We start from the raw sequence: 22,794 nt of genomic DNA on the forward strand, positions 1-22,794 counted from the left end.
GACTCAAGGGCACGAACAGTGTTTTGCAGGTGCGTTGGGAAAATATTTTGGCAAAAGAAGGAAAAGGAAAGAAAAAGGCAAGAACTTGAAAACCACAAAAGAACTTATGCTTAAGATTTAAAATAAATATAGATATATTCTTCACTAATGGAGCAAATGTGAGTGAAAGTGGAAAGAAGGGAAGCTGGAAAAGTGACTTTGACAATTTGGAGCTTTATCCCAAACCCCAAGATGTAGGAGAAAAAAAAGAGTGTGCTCGCGAACTGGCAGTAGTGACTTCCAGAACACATCCCTGTGCGCAAGGTAATAATCTGGATACAATCAATCTTGAACTGAGCCGAGGTGGCGCAGTGGTTAGGGTGCAGTACTGCAGGCCACGTCAGCTGACTGTTATCTGCAGTTCGGCGGTTCTAATCTCACCGGCTCAAGGTTGACTCAGCCTTTCATCCTTCCGAGGTGGGTGAAATGAGGACCCAGACTGTGGGGGGCAATATGCTGACTTTGTAAACCACTTAGAGAGGGCTGAACGCCCTATGAAGTGATATATAAGTCTAACTGCTATTGCTATTGCTAACTAGTCTGCCAGTGGGCAGAGTTAGCCTGCAATACTGCCTTCTAACCACTGCACCATCACGGCTTCTCAAGGATACAGGGAAAAGGTGAACAAAACCTTAAGAGAGGGAAAAGTTACTGCTTTTCATTTCTCCCCCGCCCCCCCATCAAAGCCAGACTTATCTTAAACCCCAAAAAGTCATTCCTGTTGTCTGGTCCCTAGTTTTCAAAACTTAAGCAATTGCTTATTAGTATTTTATGGGTCACTACCTTTCTGCCGGGAACAGCACAGTAGGAATATCTAAAAATAAAATACAAACTATCCATCACCTGAAACCCAAAAAGAGTAGAATGATTGACATTTGTATGGTTTCTGGCTCTTCATTTATATCAAGTAACCCTCCTGTCATCAAGAGTCAACACAGTATGAGCTCTGAATACAATTCCTCTAACCTACCATTATTGTTTGTGTGCAGATGTAAGTTAAAGCTCACATCCATTCTTCCTTTGATAAAGTGGGATCTGTACATACAGAGGGCTGTATAAATAATAGATTAGCATCGCCTTGGCTAATTTAAGTTTTTCGGTGTTATCAGCTTATTTTACCACCTTACTCTCTTGTTTACACACAAAGGATCAATACATTTCATTTATTTATCTGGTTGCTATGTTGCTCTTACGCAGGTTTTTTCTTTAAAAAAATAAACAATTAATTAAAAAAGAAAAGGGACATCACTCAGTGCAACAACATAATCACTGTTAAAAAGCTAAGATGCTACAATTAGGTAGCAATTGTAATCAGACATTATTAAAAAGATAAATACTTCCAAATACCACAATTCCTTTGGACTATTTAAATTCACATTCAAAAGGCATAATTGGCAATGCAATGCTGCACAAGCTCCCCTACCAACATTTTGTTAGTAATTATTTCTTCACACACACACACCCCTCCAGAAAGCAGGAAGAAAATTGGAAATAATCCCATATTTTTGAAGAGAAAAATGTTTTACAGAGGTTCTAGATCAGTGTTTCTCCAGCTTGGAAATATGAAGGTGTGGACTTTAACTCCCAGAATTCTCCAGGTAGTATTTAAAGAATTGAAGTCCACACATTGTCAGTGTTCTGAGTAATGTGTCTGACAAAAGCAAAATTCTGAGACAAATAGTTTCCTCAAAGAACTTCTTTATTGGATATATCATATTGGCACAGCTAGTGAAAACCAATTCTAAAAGTTCCCCCTAATTAAAAACGCAAATATTTCCCTCCCCACATGTCACTGGTCACATTGTCCAATGAAAACAGTTGGCAGGGTGCTTGGTCACTCTCCTCCTCCTTCAACTGCCACCTGATGGGATGACCTTGGTTTCACAAGAAAACTTTTTGTTTTGACTATTAGCAAGTCTATCTATTTTCCCCCTCCCTTCCCCCTCTCAGAGTTTGTGGCAAGTATGAGGCAGCACAAAGTGGGTTCAGCGAGGTTCACTTCACTAATATGACACACATATTAACTAGCGCCCATCTTCAAGTTGCCAAGTCTGAGAGACACAGTTCTAGATGAAAGAAATAACTTCCCTGTTTCCCTGAAAATAAGACCTCCATGGATAATAAGCCTATTGAGCTTTTGAGTGCATGCACTAAAGCAAGCCCTCCCTTAAAATAAGCTCTCCCCCAAAATATTGCAACACAGCAGCAGCCATGAGGTAACCACACTCACCACCTCCTGCACCTCAAAAATAATGAGACCTCCCCGAAAATAAGGCCAAGTGCTTATTTTTGGGGGGCAGAAAATAAGACTCTGTCTTATTTTCGGAGAAACACTGGATTTGTATTGGGTTCAGGGATTTAGCACTCCAAGAAAAGGAAAGTGACAATTTCTATGTCTGAGCCTTTATTTCTCATTGCTTCATACATATTATATCTTATCGTCCTTCCCTAGTACTACCACTGTTGGAAATGGATCATGCCAGCATATTGATATTGTTTTTTGAAATTCTTGCGGAGCCGAGGTGGCACAGTGGTTAGGGTGCAGTACTGCAGGCCACTTCAGCTGACTGTTAGCTGCAGTTCGGCAGTTCAAATCTCACCGGCTCAAGGTTGACTCAGCCTTCCATTCTTCCGAGGTGGGTGAAATGAGGACCCAGATTGTGGGGGCGATATGCTGACTCTGTAAACTGCTTAGAGAGGGCTGAAAGCCCTATGAAGCGGTATACAAGTCTAACTGCTATTGCTATTGCTATCTTCCAGTGCTTCTTCAAGCACTTTGTGGGACATGTTGATATGATGAGAAGCCATGAGTTCAAAGCTGATGAAAAGCAAGCACACCTTCCAAGGAGGGTGTAGACCAGTGTTTCTCAACCTTGGCAACTTGAAGATGTCCGGACTTCAGCTCCCAGAATTCCCCAGCCAGCGAATGCTGGCTGGGGAATTCTGGGAGTTGAAGTCTGGACATCTTCAAGTTGCCAAGGTTGGGAAACACTGGTGTAGACCACCCCTTGAAATCAAAACTCAGCAAATAGGTCCTCCTTCTAGTATATCATCTCCTCACTATTGTTCAAGGAATAATAAGTTCATTAGCACAAGAATGGATCACAACTGCAAAAAGATCATGTCGCCATCCCGAAGACTCTGAACAATGCCAATGTCTATGGCAAAGTCTTTTAAGGGAAATGTACAACAATGTTTGGGGCAATTTCAAAAGAAGGCAAAAGAAAATTTTGCATGTTCCTTGTGAATGCAGTCTTCCTTGGATGCAGATATTTGAAATTATACCCATTTTATGTTGTTAGTGATGTTTGTTTGATTATTACCACTCTCAAAGGCACGATAAGCCTTTGAAAGAATAATAGTTAACTTCATGAGCTGAAATCATCAGTTGTAGTAAGCTCTCTAGCTTAATAGCGCAGCCCCCAAGGCATGTATCTTCTGCAAAGCCGTTCAATCACAGCAGCTGCCTTTAGCTGAGATACTGTGAATGTATACTGTGCAATAAATTAGGACAGAATCAATCCTTTACATTCCATTATGCCAATTGACATTTGAGAACAATACAACTTGCCTTAGCTCAGTCACTCAACCAGAACTAAGCTTTTGAAATGAAGAGAATTACTTGCTCTTATTTCCAAGTTTTGGTTTTTGAGTTTCTCGGGTTTCCAGTAGCCCTGGAATCCCAGAATAGAACTTTAGGAAACTTGGAGATGTCAAGAAATCGATATCTTTCCCATCTGGGATATTCACACCTATGGAGGAGATCCAGTCCTTGAAAGAATTCTTTTTTCTATGGTTAAAAAATGGAACCTGAAAGGAGAATTCCTCAGTTGAAGTGTTAAAATATTAAATCGTGGCCAGGTGACATCCTAAGTAAGTTGCTTCAGAGGACTCTATCCTGGAGCAAGGGAGAAAAAGGACAAAACACAGTTGAAGCGAATATGTAATTGCATTTGTGTGATGATTTCATTGAGGGAGGGTTATCATTTGGACATCACTGTGGTTTTCGGGAGTGGGGATATTGCTTTTTTTTTTTGAACTGGGGGATATATTGTTTTGTAAAGGTAGCAATTGACACAGAAAAGCAAGACAATGGAAGATTTTATGCTTTTTACTCTATATACTCTATTTACTCTATATTACCACAAATTATGTAGAACACAATATCAGTACAGACCTTCTCCTATAGTCTCCCTGCCAGAAACTATTCCCTTGTAGCTCTCCTGCTTCTTCCACTTTCTCTCCAGTCCCTTCCCATCTTTTGACAAGAGAAAGAGCTGAAGAGGATGAGCTGAGATTGTTGTAGTATGCTCTTGTGACTTGACCTCCTCCTAGACACAACTGGACTTTCTTGTTTTTTCTTTGAAGACATTTTGCTTCTCATCCAAGAAACTTCTTTGTTGTAATATAGTTGCAGAGCCACGCTGAATCACACAGGAGAAAACAAACTCCTAAAACGCCATAACATCCTGATAGTGCATAACATAACATCCTGAGATGTGCCCTACCAATGACATCCAGGATTTGACCATATATAGACTGAGCAGTAGATTAGAAATTGTACTTTTACAGGCCTCATGGGCGAACCACGGGAACGTTACATTTCTTCAGCTCTGACAGGGTAGTGGGGAACAGAAGGATTTATCTTCCTTGCAGACAATTCATCATTTGCATCCTTTTAGACGGTCGTTGAGGCCACTTGGAGGTTTATCTCTGTCCTCAGGGTCACTGAGTAGTGCAAACTGTTCCTGTAGTCCGCAATTATTTTCCTCTGGAAATCCATTCCTACTCTTACAACATTCAAAGGGTGTCCATCCCAAATTGTATAGCTACAAGTCTGTAGAGATTCTCAGTCATCCAGGTCATGGTTGTCTGAAAGGTCCTTTTTCAGGAGGGAATGGACTTTCTTGGTTTTTTAAAGACATTTAACTTCCCATTCAAGAAATTTCTTCAGCTCTGACAGGATAGTGGGGAATGGAAGGATTTATATTCCTTGCAGACAGCTGGTCATTTGCATTCTTTTAAAGGGTCATTGAAGCACTTGAAGGTTTATCTCTGTCCTCAGGGTCACCTGAGTAGTGCTCCTGGTTCCTGTAGTCTGCATTATTTTTTCTGGAGATCCATTCCTACTTCCACACCATTCAAAGGGTGTCCATCCCAAATTGTATTGCTAAAAGTCTATAGAGATTCTTTTTCCAATCCTTCCATTCAGAGCTAAAGAGGCTTCTTGGATGACAAGTGAAACATTCAAAGAAAAAACAAGGAAATCCCCCCCAAAAAAGCACCTTTGGGATAATGATGACTTGGATAACTGAGAATCTCTACAGACGTCCTCTGAGAATTGCTCACTCAAACATGTGTTGCTTTTTGATTGGGTCTTCTTCCCAGTCCTTCCCCAGAGACAAGGGCTTCTCCATAAATAGCCAATCTCCTCTTTCCCCTCTAGGGTCCTGGGTGAAAAACCACCATCTGTAGTTCTTGTTCCCTTCTTCCTGTTTTTGGGTGTTGGATGGATATCTTGTCCTCCTGGGTCTCCACTTCCATGGAAGCCTCCAAGGGAAGTATGCTGCCTACATTTCTCTTTCCAACCACTGCATCATACATTCTATGCACAAATGTTTCTGTCCATCCCTTCTCTCCCTCACCAATTTTTAGGTAGACTGATAGGGCGTACTCTATACCTCTCTTTTGGTACAGGATGTACCTGGGTAGATTAGGAGAACCCTCTATGGTTTAGTAAAGAAAGTTCTGATGATATTCTATTCTGCAAGTTAATAAAAGAGTGCCAAGATTTTATTTTTATGGGAATCAATTTTTATTCATCTCTCTCCTACTAAATTAGAAACAGCAGGTAAAAAAGAAAGAAAGAAAGAAATAAGAATATAGCCGTTGAAACTTTCTACTAGCTCTGGATTCCTTGTAATGATCAAGCTTGGAACTACACTGGAGGTTTTAGCAAGTCTATTCCAGTAGAATTATTTCCAAGAGTGAGTCAGTTTTTCTTTCTTTTATTCAAAGCCAATTAAAATAAATGGAGAAATTTACACTGATAAATGAAATTCCATTATCTAAGACCATTCTCTCTAATTAGAGTAACTCCGCTTTCATATTTGCGCAGCAGACTGCTCCAAGCCGGAGGAACCAGCTCTACCGTGCAGCCAAAGATAGAATTAAATCATTAAAGAACATAAAAGAAGATAATATAAAGGAGCAATGTTTCATAACAGCATAAGAAAAGCTGACCTAAGCAATGATAACAACATATGTTGTACTTCTATAACAGCAGAAGGATGGTCACACTATATCACAGGAAGGATATATGGAATCAAATTGAACCACACATCAATATGTTGCAATATTGTCTATCTTGGCTGACCCATTTCAGCTGTTGTTTTCTAAACAAGCTTTCTGAATTGAGGTCTTACACAAAATTAGTGTGTTTGCGCCCCAATTTTTTTCCGGTCAAATTTTAAAGAAGAAACAGTCATCTCCTGAAACTATGACTGAATCTTACTAGAAAGATTCGGGGCAGGTGGTCCTCGACTTACAACCACAGTTGAGCCCAAAATTTCTGTTGTTAAATGAGACATCTGTTAAGTGAGCACTTCTCCATTTTACAATCTATGTTGTCCCAGTTTTTAAGTGAATCGCTGCAGTGTCAGGCTTGCAATTATATTCCTTTTAGAATTTTGGCCTGCCGCACTTTCTCTTATTTCATTAAGCTGTTTCATTAGTATAGTTGATGGGAGGGGGGAATAGAAAGGAGTAGGATGGTGGAATGTGTTGTTGTCATTCTTTTCTAGAAGACCAAGGTCATCTTTTGTCTCCGCACTTTTACACCTGACCGGAAGCAGCTGAGTGGAGATGACAGTGTGGAAGAAGAAGATTGGACCATGTGATGGATTGTGGGTGGGGACAACATCATGAATTTTTAACTGGGTGGGATTCTGACGTAATTTCCAGAATTGGGATTCCACAGATGTGCTAAGATGTCTGCTTTATTAAATTGGAACTTTAAGGATCATTTTGCCTTGGACTCTGATTTAATTCTACATGATACTTGGAACGCTGACATGCAGTTGATCAGCTAGCAACAATAATTTGTTAAGTGAGTCTGGCTTCCCCATTCATTTTGCTTGTCAGAAGGTCGCAAAAGGGGATCATAAATATGAATCTGGTGCCAAGCATCTGAATTTTGATCCCATGACCACGGGGATGCTGCAAAGGTCATAACTGTGAGAAATGGTTCTAAGACACATTTTTCAGGGCCATTGTAAATTTGAACGGTCTTTGTAACTTTGTAACTTTAATAAGATTTGTATGCCGCCCACTCCCTTGGGACTCTGGGCGGCTCACAACAAAAGTAAAAAACATATAAAAATTTTAAAAATACAATTGTTAAAATTAATCTATCATCCATTCAACCAAATGGGGCTGGATATTCATCAACAGCCCCATGCCTGCCGGAACAGCCAGGTCTTGGTTGCTTTACGGAAGGCCGGGAGAGTGGTGAGGGTCCGGATCTCGGCGGGTAGCTCGTTCCACAAGGCCGGTGCAGCTACAGAGAAGGCCCTCCCTCGGGGAGCCGCTAGGTCACTACATGAACTGTTATAAGTTGAGGACTACCTGTACTTTTCTTTGCTCTAGTTAACGATTTTAATACATGTTACATGATACATGAATATCATCTTAAGTTTTAGAACTTTACCAACAAGTGTGAGCACATGAATCCAAGAGTTTTGCAATCCATCTTTCACACTGAAAATCAATACAGAGAGAGATTTGATGCAGATGATGTCTTACTTATTTTTTGAACTTTAAAAGTTCTGAAGCAGCGTACATTCATTATAAAATACACTATATAAACAAAAGAAAAGAAAAATAATTTAGAATTTTATTAAGAAATCTCCTATATTGGCTAAGTGGTCAAATTCACTGTCCATTCTCAAATAGATGCCTCTCAAGGATCATTACTAAAAAAATATATGCTGTGGCCATATACACTAAGAATTCCAGCCGAACCAAGAAGAATGGTATTGGATTATTCTGCATTAGTTTTAACATGGACCAATCTCCCCTGGAAAAGGGTTTGAAACCTGATTAAAATGGGGTTATCTAATCAATGAAGAAAACTATGGAGAAAATCCATCTTGTGATCACTGGGAGTCAAAAGTAACTTGAAAGCACATAATCAGTTCTTAATCATTCATGCTGTGCTACAAGCATTTGTATAAAACCCATCTCAGTACAATTTTATAGAAAAGAAATTGCTTTTATGCTTTTTCCCCCCAAAGAAGAACATTTTGCCATCTTATAGGAGGTGCTTGAACTTTTTAGGTAAAAGATCATTGAGGTTCAAGGGTGACATGTAGGTTCAGAATTTATGGAAGGAGTAAGACTGATATCCTGTTACACAAAATTGGTACAAGAGAGTATTGAATACAAAGCAGTTTAGAAGAACCTGCTGCTTTTTTAATGGAAACGATTATAGTAGTAATCTGTTTGGAATCTCCATGTTCCCCATAAGAAACCTCACTCCAGCACTCTAGTTAGTTTGGATCAGGAGTGTCAGTCAAACCTGCGTCGTCACATGATATATCGGGACTTTTTCCCCTTTCGCTAAACTGGGAGGGGGCGGGACCAACATGTGACACATCCGGCTCATGGGCCGCGAGTTTGACACCCCTGGTTTGGATGAAAGAGTGGGTTTTGAAATAGAAGGACGCTGGATTTAATTTAGAAGATCATAATCTGTGATTTGGCTTGTTTGTTATATTTGGTGCGATAAAGTGAATATAGACTTTAAAAACCATTATTTCAGAGACGTTAAACGTATGAGTACAGAATAAATATTTAGATTTGACCACAGTTTAATGGTGAGTTTTCCAATTGAATTCAGGTGAATTATTTGTTGTCACTATGGAGTAATTGATTCTGTTTGGATGATCAGAAAGAATTCAATACAAGAAACAACCAATGCTCTCCGATGAAATTAGGTTTGATTAATTGCTTTTGGGGGGGGCTTGTTAAGGGCTTGAGCTGAATACCACACCTGAAAGGAATCTAGTCCTCCCTAAAACATTTTTCAGCTTGTCTACTTAAAAGTAAAATGACTAAGACAAAAAGTATCATAAAAATTAAAACAAAGTGTGCATATTGGGTAATAATTGTATTTAGTTAATTTCAACAGGAAAAAAATGGGGTGAAAATGTCTACCTCAATAGGATTCAGGACACAGAATCGTTTCCTTCCTCTCTCCACTCTACCACAAATTTATTGGGTAATTACCTATCCATTGTACTGTGAATAAAGTGGAATTGGACACCTAGATCATAGGTTTATGCCAGTGACATGCAGTGAGGTTTATGGCTGGTGAGGCAGTCCTCTCCCCCGACACCCCACTAACTAAAGCATTTTCTTTCTCCCGCCTGAGTCTAAAGCACTTTCTTTCGCCCGCCTGTGCTCGCGGCAGAGCTCGGGCGGGCTGCCGCGAGCACAGGCAGGCGAAAGAAAGTGCTTTAGTCAGTGGGGTGTCGCGGGAGCGGAGAGAATGCCTGAGCATTGCATTTATTAAAGAAAAAAGAAAAAAAGGAGATTTGAAAGAAAAGAGGGAGCATGGGGTGGGGTGGGGCATCAGAAACGGAGAAAGAGAGGAGGAAGAGTGAGCGCGACGCTGCAGCTTTAGAGTTTAGAGTTGAAGACTCAAATGCGCCCTCTACTATGAGGCAGGGGAACTGCATGCCTCAACTACCTCGGGATTTTTTAGGCTTTTAACCCTCGCTTAACTCTGCTCGAGCGCCTAAAGAGTCAGACTAGATGAGACATGCAGTTCTCCTGCCTCACAGTAGAGGGTGCTTTTTTAGAGGCTTTTTTAAACAGGCAGCCATTCACGGTGTGGCAGCAGCTAGCTAGCCTAACCTCAGCACTCGCCTTTTCCCCTTTTACATTTTTTTTCCTTTTCATGATTGACAGTGGTGAGGCTGTGCCCCCCCCCCTGCCTCCCCCGACTGCACATCACTGGTTTATGCTCCAGATATTCAGGGAAATACTTTTCCTAGTAAATGAAAGAAACATTTTGAGTATTTGAGTATTTGAAAATTTATTTATAGGCCGCCCTTTTCCCTGGGGGGACTCAGGGCGGCTTACAACTCATGGGGAGGGGAATACAAACAATAACACATAAGAACAATACATAATTAAAAATAGAACACAACATTCATACCGTTCGGGTGGGGTGAGTTACATTCTTTAACCCCAGGCCTGACGGGATAGCCAGATTTTAAGGGCTGTGCGGAAGGTCTGGAGGGTGGTGAGGGTACAAATCTCCACGTTTCCTTCCTTATCACTTTTTCCTAGATACAGTCCCATATCCACTGGTTGCTGTTGGGAGATGGGGGGGTTGTTTTGAAAAAAAAATACTTGGTCCTTCATCCCTCACTTACAAAATAAGAGCGAAACTGAAACCAATTAATTCTGGACACATCTAAAATGCAAATATCAGCCAACAGCCTGTTTTCTGGTAACAGATTTGTACCATTTCCATTGATGTACAAAAGGGGCATTAGGCCTCCTTTTCTTCCTTCGAAGTATCAAGATGGGCCAACTCATTAGAATCTTTTCCAACTTTATCCAGGGACCAGCTGTTCCGACAGCACAGTTGGTATTTAGCAATGGCTGGCGTTTACAAATTGCAGCCAACCGGGGAAGGGAGGAAAATTATTGTCAGTCTACCCCAAATGTGCTGACAGGGATTGTATCTGTATCTGCTGTATAAGGAGTTTTAAAACAAACAAACAAACAAACAAACAATGCTTGCTTTGGATTTCTTCTAGCGCAATAGAATCACTTCAAAGAATTCCTTTTTTCAAGAGAACAGCACTGAATACAGATGTAAAAAGAAATTGAGCACAACAAATCACGGAGTCTGCCTTAATTTCAGATCTAGATGTTATTACAGTTTAGACCAATTGTTCACAAGCCAATCTAAAATATTTCAGGCAGGAAGTCCAAAAAGAATGGGCTGCATAATGATTAAATTTATTGTTGTATATTTTTCAATATCATCATCCTTTGATGATAGAAGCAACTTCCTGTCTGCTTCCTCCATAACATAGAAGAGTACAAAATATGAATAATGACAGGGATTAGATGAGTTTTTGAAGGAATTTCAGTAATGCCACATATTTTGGGTGACGACACAAATAGCAATAGCAATAGCAATAGCAGTTAGACTTATATACCGCTTCATAGGGCTTTCAGCCCTCTCTAAGCGGTTTACAGAGTCAGCATATCGCACCCAAGGTCTGGGTCCTCATTTCACCCACCTCAGAAGGATGGAAGGCTGAGTCAACCCTGAGCCGGTGAGATTTGAACAGCCGAACTGCAGAACTGCAGTCAGCTGAAGTAGCCTGCAGTGCTGCATTTAACCACTGTACCACCTCAACTCATAAGTGGAATATAGCAGTCTTTTCCATTATATTGTTAAGGTTTTTCATTTAATAACATTTTTTCATTAAGATTTATTGAATAGCTACAATATTTAGTTTTACTCTGCTAAGCCATAAACCAGTATCTACAAATCTAAACAGCTGCATTAACACACCACTTTTAAGGAAGCTAAACCAAAACTACCATACTGTTTAATGTGTTGTATAACTATTCTTGATATCTTCAAAGGGCTATTTCTGGACAACTAAGAACCACAGAAAGTTATTTGGGTTTCCTAGGAAGATATTTTAGATTATAGAAAGCTGTAGTGGATGTATCTTTAATGCCATCCAACATTGATCTTTTATTCCCTCCCTCCAGCAGGTGGATATATTATTACCAAGCCACAGATGAAGCAGCTTTATGCTTTGCTGTTTATAATAGGCCTTCAACAGTCCCCTTGTCTGGTGATCATGAATTTGGAGGAAAGCTGCTCTGAAGGAGAAGGATTAAAGTAATAAGGGCCAAAGGAGATTAGTTGATACACTCCTGTTTAACATTTTTATTGAGTTATAAAATACAAAAGTAAATAGAAAAGCAGTGGGGAGGAAAAAGGAAAAGAGAAATGGAGAAGGATAAGAAAGAAAGAAACATTAAGTTCGGATTTATATATTTATTATTTATTTATTATCAAAATGTATATGCCGCCCAATCCCGGAGGACTCTGAGCGGCTTACAAAAAAAAAGAGAGAAAAAGAGAGGGAAAAAAGACAGTTTAAAATAGCAATATCTCATACATTCATTCTAATCAGGGCTGGACCTCAACAATGAGGTCAACAGCCCCAGGCCTGCCGGAATAGCCAGGTTTTTACAGCTTTCCTGAAGGCCATGAGAGAGGGTATGGTCCGGATCTCTGGGGGTAGCTGATCCCAAAGAGTCGGAGCAGAGATTCTCTCTGTTGCAGTAAAATAAGGCATTAACATCAGTGGTGGGATTTTAAAAAAATTACTACTGGTTCTGTGGCTGTGGCTTGGTAGGTGTGGGGAGGAAGGATACTGTAAATCTCCCTTCCCTCCCCACTCCAGGGTAAAGTTACTGCAATATCCCCATTCTCTCCTGATCAGCTGGGACTCGGGAGGCAGAGAATAGATGGGGGCGGGGCCAGCCAGAGGTGGTATTTACCGGTTCTCTGAACTACTCAAAATTTCCACTATCGGTTCTCTAAAACTGGTCAGAACCTGCTGAATACCACCTCTAATTAACATCAAATCACAACTTTTTCCCTTTTCCTAATAATATGAACCAACAATTTCTGTAAATGTCTATTGATCTCCTTGATAAAACCCAAAATCAAAGTTTCCTTCTTTTCCAACTTCAAGCATGAAGTTGAGAAGTGGGCTCCAACTGGAAACAAAAGTACTTATGATCTTTTCTTTAATCAAAGCAGTCACTTTTGCCACTTAAGCGAACTCCATCAACTTCTGCAACCATTTGTCCACAGAGATTAATCGATGCACTCCTGATAAATTCCTTTCCTGTCCTTCAAAAGAAAAAAAATATTGAGCAGTAACTTGATCACAGGAATCAATCTGCTTCAAAGGTGACCAGGAAAGCCTGCTCAATAAAAAAAAATATTTTAGGTATTCAGTGAAGATGCTTCTCTCTCTCTCTTTTTTTTTTTTCCCTATTGATTACTTTTCTGGAACAGTCTGAAGTGAGGGAGAAGATAGTAGAAAATATGAAAGGTATGGTAGAATGCAGCCATCAACCTACCTTGGTCAGAAATTTGAATTTTATTGTCTTGCAGCTTTTCTTAGTACCTTCCATGCATAAGCTGATTGGTTTGTTCCTTTTAAAATGGGGAAATTTAAGCAACAGTGAAAATGCAATACAGAGTTGTAATGTGCATTGAACCTCTTTGCATCACTGACATTGCTACCCATTTTTCCTCAATTCATGTCTTGACTGTAGTCAAAAATGAAAATGAGTTGATCCATTGCCTACACAAATTGCATGCTTAATACACAACCCAGCAAATGCATCTTGGCAAGGCAATGCCTGCCAAAAACAGATCAAACAAAATACTCCAATATCTAAAGTTCTAGCAGTCTAATTCTCAAATAAATGCATTGGAAACTCACCCATGCTTTTTTCTTCTTCTTCAGCAATGCAGGAGAATTTCCTTTTCATGTTTTCCTGTGGGATATAATATCTGTTACCTAGATACAGATGATTATTTGAAGCATTAATAACACTTACCAGCTGATGACTCCAGAAGATAAAAGTACTCATTTTTTTTCCTAATACAGATCACTTAAAAATATTCATAGATCATAATACTGGATCGGAAATTTAATTACTGAATACGTTAACGGACTTGCAATACGTCGGGATATTAAAGCTCTGTAGATATTTTAAGTTGATCAGCTGGAAACCTTTCAGACTATTTTTTTTTAAAAGGCTGGTGCTGCAGAAACAGGTTAAGTGTCCCTTGATAACTTTGTGTTTTTCAAAAGTACATTTTAAAGGAAGCTGCTGAATATGCAGAGATACTAAAATAAAAATTGATTGGCTTGAAGTGTACATGGGAAGTTCATGCTTAGCTTTGGACATCCTCACCTTATGTCCATGATTGAGCTTAAAGTTTAGTTGCTAAGCAAGGTAGTTAAGTAGTTTTTGCCCCATTTTATGACTTTTTGGCTGCAGTTGTTCAGCAAATCCCTGCAGTTGTTAAGTGAAACATATAATTCTTTTTTTTAATAAGTTTTTTTTATTTTCAATTTTCAAAACAAACACAACACATACAATCTTCCTTTCTTACATACTGTAGAAAGTGTATCAGTTGGTTATAAAAGACTTTCGTGCATCTCTTCCACAGTCATCAAGCATAATTCATATTAACTCAAGTATTTTAACTCAGATATTTATACATATTACCATCATCATACCTCCATTTTCATTTGACTATAGTTGTTTAAACATCCTTCATCATAAAATATACCAAGATTTAATACCACATTTAATATACCACATACTGGCATTTCATTTACTATTTCTAAAATCCTCCAATAACACTGAATCCTTATGTCCTATTCTAGCTAAACATCCATAATATTTAGTAACAAAATTTTCTAATCCTCCTTTCTAAATCACTGTTTACAATTCACATCCAGTTTCCTTGTTGTACACATACATACATACATACATACATACATACATACATACATACATACATATATGTTGTTATCATTATCCCTTCTTTATTTGACTATATCCATATCATTTCCCCCCCTAGTAATCAAGACTTAACTAAATCTAACTTAATTCATTATTATTATTATTATTATTATTATTATTATTATTATTATTATTATTATTATTATTATTATTATTAACCTTTATATATAATCCAAAAGTATTTCTAATCTTCCTTTCATGGGTGCCACTCAATATTCATATCCAGTTATTAGTAATCATAACACTACACATTGTATACATTATTATCATTATCAATTATGTATTTAACTATACCTATTATCACTAAATTTCACTAAGTTTAGCTAGTTTTAAATTATACTCTTCCATCTATCAACCTGTATCTTTCCAGTAACAAAACCAGGTCATCTCTTTTGCCATTTGTGGCATCTCAGTCCTCTGATCATCTCCTTAATCAGCTTTGTATGGACTCCTCTTAGCAACTCTTTGCTTATAAGATCTCTCATATAATTTTGATGCCCTTCTTCTGTTTCCTTGATCTGCTTATCTTTGATTGTTGGTGGTGTTATCAAAACTATTGCTAATAAGGTTTCTCTCTTTGAGTCCATAAATTCTTTTATTTTTTTCCTCTTCTAAATCTTCCCCTCCATATTCCTCTTTCAGTATTCCACTCTTTCCATTTTCAGAAACAAACCAATCACCATAAGTATCAGCAATTTTAATTTCTTTATATTCATTTTCCTCTTTGATTTTTTGGATTTTAACCGCCCCTTTTTCCATTTGATGAACATCTTCAACTTCTCCGTCATATTTTACTGTTAGATGCACTAAGTAATCCAACTTCTTCTCTATCCTCTCATTTGTATTTGATAATTTCTGTGTTTCTGAGTATATCTTTTGCAGATTTAAAACTTCTTTCTGATGCTGAAATTGCGCCCTGTTTTCCAGATGACAAACTGCAACTCTAGCTTAGAAGGTTTTAGCAGAATTAAGCGTCACAATAATATTTCACCCCTCTCTGGCCAAGAATCTACTTCAAAGGAATAGTCTGTGTGCCTTTCTTCTTATCATTCTATAAACAAGCTGTGAGTCCTTGAAGTGCCAAGCCAGGATAATCAGTGAAAAAAGTACTTCGTTTCCAATACACAAACATTCGAGTAGCAGCCTTATGATGTTAGAATGTTACCACTTCTTTGTTTCTTTTTTATATCTCTTTGTATTTCAAGTTTTAAAAAAAAAGGTCCGATTCTTAAATGAGTTAGAAAAACACCCACAGTAATAAAAGAGGAAAGTTTTAGTCCATATATTACAGAGAATAGTCAAAGAAAAAAAAATAGAAGAAGGAAACTTATTCCATTCATTTTAAAAGGTTTGCATAAATTCCACCTGAAAAAATAGCATTTAAAAAGTAAGATAACCCACTGTTCAAAACCAGTCCAAATTTAATTCCGCCACTTATTTCTTCGGTTCTCCAATTTAAATTAGTTTTAAGTATTTTTATAGGCAGTCACTTTTAAAACAGTAAAAATTCCTCACCAGCTGAAAACACTTTCTCTTTCCGTATCCTTCCATTTTGGAGCCGCCCCGACCTCACCAGCCATTTGGCTGGATTTTTTGTCACCGGCTTGAAGAGCTTCTCTTGGATCAATCAGAGACTTTGCGATGTCCCTGTGATCAGCAAGATGTATTCTTCCTGTTCACCATCTCTACGGGATGGTTTAGGTCTGTTTAGACCACCCAGAGACAAAAGTGTCTCTGAGATCGCACGCCGTGTCGTCGTGACTTCGTCTCCTCCCCTGAAACGTATAATTCTTAAGTGAATCTGGCTTCCTCCATTAACTTGTCAGGAGACTGCTGGGAAGGTTACAAATGGTTAATCATGTGACCCTGGGACAGTGCAACAGGCATAAATACATGCCAGTTGACAAATGCCCAAATTTTGATCACATGACTACAGGGACGCTGCAACAATTGTAAGTGTGAAAAACATTCATAAGTCACCTTTTTCAATTCCATTGTCACTTTGAATGGTAACTAAATAAATGGTTCTAAGTTGAATGACTACCTGTAATGGAAGATCTATAGATCTTTCTATTCCTAAAGAAAGGAAGTTTTGTTGTTACGTAAGAAAAATGTTCAGCTTTTACAAGACAAAGTTGCATTTCCCATCAACAATCAAGCTTAGGACATTTTTAACTTGATTTCTAACTTGTATCTTTGATTCTTCTAGCTTTTTTTACCTTTATTCAATTCAAAGGAGGTTGCTCAGAAGAAGTGGGTTATATTATACCTGTTAGGGCTATGCCCAGGGGTGAAATGTAAAATTTGTTGATGTAAAAGTTATCTGGGCATGGCTTGGTGAGCATGGCTTAGCGAGGGGTCAAGTGACCGGGTGGGAATGGCCAACTCTTTTTAATTTTTAAAGCATCTTTACTACTTATTTGCCTGAACCAGTAGTAAAAAATGATTTAAGAAGTGAAAAAAAAAAGGTTCAGCTGTGCCATGTGATTGTGGGAACCATTTTTTTCACTTTTTAAAGCATTTATTTACTACCAGTTCGGGCAAATAGGTAGTAAAAAATTCTTTTAAAAGTGGGAAAAGAAAGTTTCCCACGATCGCACGTCATAGCTGATTGTCATGGAATCTTTCTTTTTTTCTTTTTAAAGCATTTTTTTCCTGCCTATTTGCTCGAACCAGCAGGGGAAAAAAGCTTTAAAAAGCCAAGGGAAAAAAAACCTTTCCAACGATTGCCCAGATCAGCTGTGAGGCGCACGATTGTCGGAAGCTTTTTCCCCACTTTTGAAAACATTTTTTTCCTGCCAGTTTGGGTGAATAGGCAGAAAAAAAAATGCTTTTAAAAGCAAAAAAAAGCTTCCGGAGATCGCGGGGCTGACAGCTGAGTTGCACGATTTTTGGAAGCTTTTATTTTTACTACTGGTTCTCAGAACCAACAACAATCGTCCCTACCAGTTCGCATGAACCAGTAGCATTTCACCCCTGGCTATGCCATATTGTTGCTACAAATAGTGTTGACATGCATGGGAGATGGAATCATAAGCAGCTTGCTACCAATTACTATATATCATCATCCATAAAGATGCCACATTGTTTTGCCATCTCCACTCCATTGAAATCCTGCAGATCCAAAGCTGGGAGAATTTCGTGGTTCCTGGGAGCAGCTGAAAAATACCTCTATTATACTTCTCTTCCCACAAATTGTAATAAAGATCCTCATATTCTTTTTCTAGAGCGCATTTTGAGCAACTAGAGTCTATAGTAAGTCATGGAAAATTTCATCGAGTTCCGTTTAAAGAAAGACAGACTGTATTTGTAGGCCACCAGACATTGGAGACATTAGAGCCGAGGTGGCGCAGTGGTTAGGGTGCAGTACTGCAGGCCACTTCAGCTGACTGCTATCTGCAGTTCAGCGGTTCAAATCTCACCAGCTCATGATTGACTCAGCCTTCCATCCTTCTGAGGTAGGTGAAATGAGGACCCAGACTGTGGGGGCGATATGCTGACTCTGTAAACCGCTTAGAGAGGGCTGAAAGCCCTATGAAGTGGTATATAAGTCTAACTGCTATTACTAACTGCTATTGCTATTAGATACATTCTTTCTGACTGAAAAGTGTACTATGCAGAGATGGCTGCTCCCTTGGAGTTTTATTTAAAAATTAAAAATACTAGGACACCTGAGATAAAGTGTTACTTTTTGCGTGGAACAAACCTGCATATCATTTTAAAGATAACACTCTTTATTTCAAAGGCCATTTTGAAGAGAATTGAATATTTAGATCTGATTGGAGTTAACTGTGGGGGTGACAATTTACCAACAACTTACTGTGAATGTGTCCTTTTATTTTCTTTGTATCTTCTTGCATATTTGTATTAGTTTTATATTTTTAAGATTGTCAAATGGCTAAATAAATAATGAGTATTGTCATCCCACCATGCTATGCAGCCCGGGCTGCCACTCACTTTGGGGGGACAGGATGGGAGACTGAATACCTGCACCAGAAGGGGATTGTTCTACCGCCGCACCAGTTGCTAGTCATTACTTTTAAAGCCCTACATGGTATCGGACCTGGTATTTGAGAGACCGTCTCCTGCCAATTACCTCCCTTCGACCAATCAGATCCCACAGATTAGGTCTCCTCCGGATACCATCAGCTAGTCAATGTCGACTGTCGACCCCCCGGGGGAGGGCCTTTTCTGTGGCTGCTCCGGCCCTCTGCAACGATCTCCCCGTGGAGATTCGGACCCTCACCACCCTTCAAGCTTTCCTCAAAGCCATCAAGACCTGGCTATTCCGGCAGGCCTGGGGCTGATGAGTTCCCAGCCCCACTTGAATTGCGGATTGTTGTGTAGTTTTTAATTTGTCTTTGTATCCTGTTTTGTCTCGTTCGTTTTTGTATTGCTCCCTTCCCCATGTGTTTGTTTGCCGCCCTGAGTCCCTCCGGGAATAGGGCGGCATACAAGTATAATAAATACAAATACACCAGACACCCTACTTCCAGCTGATAGCTTAAACTGTTGTTCAGATTTGGAGCATGCGAACTGAACTGCTCTCAGCATCTGTGCCTGGGATAAGCCTACATTCCAATTAAGCCTGCAGGAGCTGTTGGTGGCATGCCAAGGGGGTGGGGAGAAGCCAGAGGTGGGTTCCTGCCAGTTCGCACCTATTCAGTAGAACCGGTTCGTCAAATCTACCGAACCGGTTAGAAGAGGTTCCACCAGTGGACCCGGAAAGCAGGCCACACCTACAGAAGAGATCCCAATTTTTTTTGAAACCCACCACTGGGAGGAGCCATGGTAACTCTTAAATGGTGGAGGGGAGCACTCAGCGGTAGCTCTGAATTCAATTCACTCTGATTTTTGATGGTTAGAATGCTCCAGTGCATAAAGGAGAACAATAGAATCTACACTTTGAACTAAGGTTGGTTTGTTTATTCCTTGTTTACCAAACCAGAACCTGACAATTATCCTATCCTATCCTATCTATCCTGTCCTGTTCTATCCCGTCCTGTTCTGTCCTGTACTGTTCCGTCCTGTCCTGTCCCATCCCCCTCCACCCCACCTCACCCCATCCCATCCAACATCTTTTAGCATTTATAGTATGCATACTGAAATGTATTAAGAGATCCTCTGGATAAATAGAAAGTCTTTTGATCAACCTGTTACATCAATAAACACTTACGTATAATTGTAATATGCTAAAGAGGTGTGATATAGGGTTAGCTAAAAAAAAGAAAGATACAAAGAAAATGTTAACCGTATCGAGTGATGGGAGAAGGCCACGAACACAAAACTGACAAAAATATGATTCATGACTGTTCTATAACACAAGGCCATGTTCCAGTTTTTGAGAAGACAAATATAAATCTTCATAGAATGCATTGCATAGCTCTATGATTTATTTTTGTGGCTCTGGATTTTAATGGAAAGCAAGACAGATTTTTCTCAAAGATGAGGAATTGAGAATCAGGAAACCTTATAAAGTCAATCTCATTGTTTTATTATTCTGCTCAACTGTTTGGAGGAGCAAAACATGCTGATATTCCCAATAAGGATCATAATCGGAGAAGAAGAAAATTCAGTCTCTAGCCATACTTGGTATATGGGTAAGATCCCATCGCTGTACATTCATAAATGAAGAGTAATAAATGAATCCGCTTTAATTTTAAAAGACTCATCTCTGCACAATTTAATCTTTACTGAAGCAGGCTAATTCTGCTACCTGTCAGCAGTTCAATTTTGACCAGCTCAAGGTTGACTCAGTCTTCCATCTTTCTGAGGTCGGTAAAATGAGGTGGGGGGCAAAATGTTGACTTTCTAAACCACTTAGAGAGGGGTATAAAGCACTGAATACGCCTAGTGCTATTGCTATCTTTCTATTCAGAAGTGTATTGTATCTTTGAGCAAAATGCAATAAAGCCTGCCTTTCACATGGTAATTTTTGCATGGTTCTTTGAATTCATTTCACTTTCCTCATTCCATGAGGAGGAAGACATAGAGCAATAATGATTGCTAATGGCATCATTTGTTTATGAATTTACTGCCATTCAACAAAGATACAGGCTTTATGTACTGAAGCTTACCAGTTTCTGGCAATTCCAGGTGGGATGGTAAATATCAGTTTTTGTGAAATCCTAAGAGCCATTAAACAATGCAGACAGCTGGGTCAGAGTTTGAAACTCTGAAACTCATATTTTTACATTCAATAGCTTTTGCATATAGACGGTGAAGGCACCATAAAACAGTGTTTCCCAACCTTGGCAACTTGAAGATGTCTGGACTTCAACTCCCAGAATTCCCCAGCCAGCATTCGCTGGCTGGGGAATTCTGGGAGTTGAAGTCCAGACATCTTCAAGTTGCCAAGGTTGAGAAACACTGTCCTAACCACTGCTAGGGAATTCTGGGAGTTGAAGTCCGGACATCTTCAAGTTGCCAAGGTTGGGAAACACTGCCATAAAAAATACTGCTTAATTACAGCATTTAGACCAGTGATGGGATTCAATTATTTTTACTATCTGTTCTGTAGGTGTGGCTTTGTGGCTGTAACAGAGGAAGGGATACTGCAAAATCCACATTCCTCCCCACTCTCAAAATTTCTGCTATCGGTTCTCCAGAACCTTTCAGAACTGGCTGAATACCATCCCTGATTTTTGACACATTGAATCGTGTTGCAAGATTTGCTAAGTCTTTCTTGACAGTCTTAAGCTGGTACTTTGAGTCCAATTTTACTTTGACGCCTTGCTTCCCCATGGAGTATTAGTGTGCGGTGTGCTTTTTATAAATAATTTTCCTAATTCATAAAAATGTCAATGGGTCTTCATGTGAATCATATCCAGATTTAAAAATTTAGAATTGTCTCCTGGATATTAGGTACTAAACGTTATGCCAAAGGATATGGTAGAACTATACAGAGTTTTTGAATACTGATTGCTTTTCCTCAAGGCTACTTAACTTTGAAAAGCAAATGTGACATTATAATCACTTTAATTCATCAGTCCTGATTGCTCTGTCCACATGCAGTAACCAAAAAAAAAGGTCTTTTTTCACAAAATGAAATGTTGACACTTCCAGTCAACTCTACCCTTTGTCAGCACTAGTCAAAACTGGAGGCAACTTGTCAAAGTAAGCAACAAGGAAAATGGCACCATGTCTGTAAAAGAACACTGAGTTGTGAAGATTAATTCAAGGGCCTTTTCCCAGACCTGACATGATGGAAACCATCGGAGATGAAACTCTTAGCCTTATTCAGTATTGTTCTCAAAATGCTCTGTAGCATCCCCCTGCAATGCTGTACAAATATTTAGCGTCACTGTGACACAATTTCCGTAGTTGCTATGCTAGTTAAAATAAAATTGACGCATAGCACAAATCTCACTTTTTTGAATGTATAGAAGAGCAACATAGAAGAACAATATTCATTTAATCACAAAAAATGTGCATTCTTTGATCTTTCTCTTTTAAAATCTTACTATCTGACAGACCATTTCATCAGGTTAAATATTTTCTTTTACTTTGAAAAGCCTGTGGAATAGTCAGACTTTGAAAAGTGATGTTCATCATTATATACTTGGTTGTGACCTTAAGTGAGAATAATTTTCTTTAAAAGGGGAGCATCACACGTTTCTTATTTTTGATAGTATTTGTCTGCTCTGGAGAATACAAAATTGGGCCCTTGTGCAAGATTTCAGCTTGTCTTTCATCATTCACACAAGCCTGCTAGGTTCTTCCTTAATTTCAGTTTCAGAGCACCTGTAAAACTGACTTTGCATTCTCTAAGACTCTACAATAAAAAGAATCAAGCTTTTGAAACTGACATTCAGGACAGACTCTAATGGAAAATGATGAAGGATTTTTGAGGAGCTATTACATACTGTACATTGTCAGTGAATCCAAAGATCATTTCTTTCTGAGATGCTTTTATAGTATTTAAGGGCATTAGATGATAGTAGAGGTATTCTGTACCCATTGTTGAGAATATTTTGAACTCTAATGGAAAGATCAGAGAGCTACAACTTCTCTGCCCTACACGTGACTGCCATGTAGTCTTTCTTTCTCTCTCTAGCTCCTTCTCCTTTCTCTGTCTCAGGGGATTAACTC

This window comes from Thamnophis sirtalis, unplaced genomic scaffold, assembly GCF_051295495.1.
Source record: "Thamnophis sirtalis isolate CommonGarterSnake01/CBP01778 unplaced genomic scaffold, rThaSir2_p1.2 scaffold_11, whole genome shotgun sequence".
Classification (NCBI taxonomy): Eukaryota; Metazoa; Chordata; class Lepidosauria; order Squamata; family Natricidae; genus Thamnophis; species Thamnophis sirtalis.